Below are 2,903 nucleotides of genomic sequence, written 5' to 3'. Positions count from 1 at the left end.
GTTTAATTACCATCTTTCTGCAGGCTGAAAGAAGCTTATGAGAACACAACAGCGAGGCAGAATTCTCCTCCTGCTTCCACCTACAGAAACTCATCCCTTTCTGACCTGTCCCCCTCTCCCTCCCCACACACCCCAGAGATTCAGCAGAATCAAGCCACTAAAAAATCCACCATGGAGCAGAGGCGGTGCTGTGAGCTCTTCTCCTGGCAGGAGGCAGGGCTGTGCATCACTGTACCCAGGCAGCACTCACTCCAGCAATGGCAGCACCACACTGCAGCACCGGCTGGGGACATGGATCAGGGGACACACGGTGTCTGGCTGCTCCAGGCACTAGAGGTACAGCACAAAAGACTGAAGGCAAATGCTCTACCACTGTCCATTCCAATCACGTTCAATGCAATTTACACTGTGCCCTCCGATTAGCAGGTCACCAGCAAAGCTGAACATGGATTACAGTGCACAGTCAGCAGCAACACGAGTTCCTGTGTCACTCCTTGGTCAAGCCTTTGCCTGGGCTAAAACCCCAACAATTAAGACAAGAACTCATTCAAACATAAACCTAACTATATGGATCCCTAATATTGTAAGAGTCTCAGCTGAGAACACAGATGTAACCCTAGGATTCAGCTGAACCAACTTAAAGTACCAAGGGTAATCTTAAGTATTTTATAACCTTGGGGAAAAAAAAGTTATTAGTTACCTGTGTTACTCACAGAGATGGTAAAGGGCCTTCTTCTCTGGCAGGTGGACAACGAGCTCAGGTGCTGAGTATCACTGACAGGCACAACACATGAAGAGGGACCTGAGTGTCTCCAGCTGCTCCTGTTAAGGACAGACAGGATCCTATCCTGTCCCTGTGGGGATTGCTGCTCTTGTAACTGCTTCAGAAGAGAGCAGAAGGAACTGTTGATGGTAAAAATCTAAAGTAGAGATCAGTCCACATCTGTGTTCGAGTCATTATTACAATTGTAAAACAAAGACTGAAAGTTTATTTTCTGAGTTTCACATGCCTTTGGTCACAGGGCAGCATTTAGTATCAAGGAGAGTCAACCTGGAAAATGTCAAGGCAGCAAAAGGCTCTGTGCATAGAACCATTTCATGTTGATACATGAGGCAGCTTGCGGGCAGGTTAGGTTATAAAGCCTCAAAATATTTTTTTCTCTTTTCCAAAATAAACAATCCCCAAATTGAATTGCTCCAGGCTACAAAGGAAACCAGCCAGGTTGTTTACAACATACAGCAGGAATCCTGCTCAGGGAAAATCAGCTGCAGAGCAAATGAAAGCAGAGCTCAGAAGGCAGCAGGTGATTTCTTTTCTATCTTTGGATAGGAACCTACCTCCGTCTGGCACAGAATAGATCCAAGCTCCTACCTTGGTAAGTAACAATGGTTCTCCCTGTTATACAGCACTTTTATATTTGTAAAACTCTGAAAACCATCAGTAACAAGGAGGTTTAAGGGAAACTGCAGTGCAAAGTGTCTGTAAATACAGCGAGTCTAAGGCAGATCTGGAAGAACCTCCACAGCAATCCAGTGACCTATTTCCTGACTGCTCCAGAATTCAGGTACACAGAGTACAGACCTTGCAGGATGCAAACCACTGATCACCTGAGGCTGCAAGAAAAGTCTGTCCACCAACTACCCATGGGTGCTGTGCCTGTTCCCAATTACTGAAATTTGATATTTTAATGCCCTTTAAAGCTAGTTTTGTGTGTGACCATTCCAGCTGCCTAACTTTATTGACATAATTAATCCAGGTCTGTCAGGATCTTTAAGGATGAAATAAAAACATTTCACCTCAAAGAAACTGAAAGACAGATGTTATTTCCTGTGGCTGCTGCCCTGCACAAAACACACACCCCTGGCTTTAGTGAGTAACGAGTGGGTCCATCCCACAGGAGGGGTTGGTGCCCAGGCTGGATTTACCACATCCCTGTCAGGTGGCTTAAAAATCAACTGCCTGCAGCAAATATCCCAAGACAGCACCCCTGCCGCACTGCACTGCTCCTGTCATTCTTACACCCAAACCAACTATTCTGCAGCCTTAATGGAGCCTCCTGAACACCCTCTATTAACCTCCAAGCTTTGGAACACTTTGCTCCTGATGGTAACAGTGAGGAAAAGATGCTACTCACTAAGGACTCTTTCTTTTGTGCAGACTGAATAGAACACAAGATTCCTTAAACTTCCAGAAACTCTTCTTCCTGCACTGTTGGTTTCTGCTGGTCCCAATGCCCTGCAGCAATTTTTGCTGTCAGCTCTGCCACAGTCCTTGAGGAGGCAAGAGACCAAAAAGCAAGCTGAAGGACTGATCTTAAATGAATCCAAATCATATAATCCTCTCCCTGCCCAGGCACTCAGTGTGTTTCATAAAATAATTTCTAACATATTTTATACATTTAATTGAAAGCTTTTAACTTCTAGCCTTTATTTTTCCCTTTTGCAGTGTAAAACACAGTGACTTCAGACATGGCATTGTTGTATTCTTGTAAGGGATTCTCAATCACCCAAGACCCCAAGTTTGGAGTATATGTGGAAGTCTTTCTCAAAGGTGAAGCCAAGTGTTTTTCATTTGGCAGTTCTGCAGTGTAATAAATCAATATGAAACAAGAGTAGCTATTAAAAACTGTATTTCCCCCCTTCCCCAACAGTTACATTTTTAGTGAAAAGACTAAACCACATAAACACTTCACTTTTCTTCTTGAAAAGATTTACCAGCTCAGGAGTGCCACGGACACAGGGAGGATGAATGTTAGCACTGACAGCCCAGCCCAGCCCAGCCCCTTCGAGGCAGCAGCCAGAGTCACACACGCCCTTCAATGAGCACTGCAAGGGCTGCCCCCCTCTGTACCAAATTAACATTAAAGTGCTTCTTAGGCAACCAAGTCAAAATCTACAGAATC

Source organism: Lichenostomus cassidix, chromosome 21, assembly GCF_008360975.1.
Source record: "Lichenostomus cassidix isolate B80296 chromosome 21, HeHo_3.0, whole genome shotgun sequence".
Taxonomy (NCBI): domain Eukaryota; kingdom Metazoa; phylum Chordata; class Aves; order Passeriformes; family Meliphagidae; genus Lichenostomus; species Lichenostomus cassidix.
The sequence above is the reverse complement of the archived record's forward strand: the minus strand, read 5'-3'. Positions refer to the sequence as shown.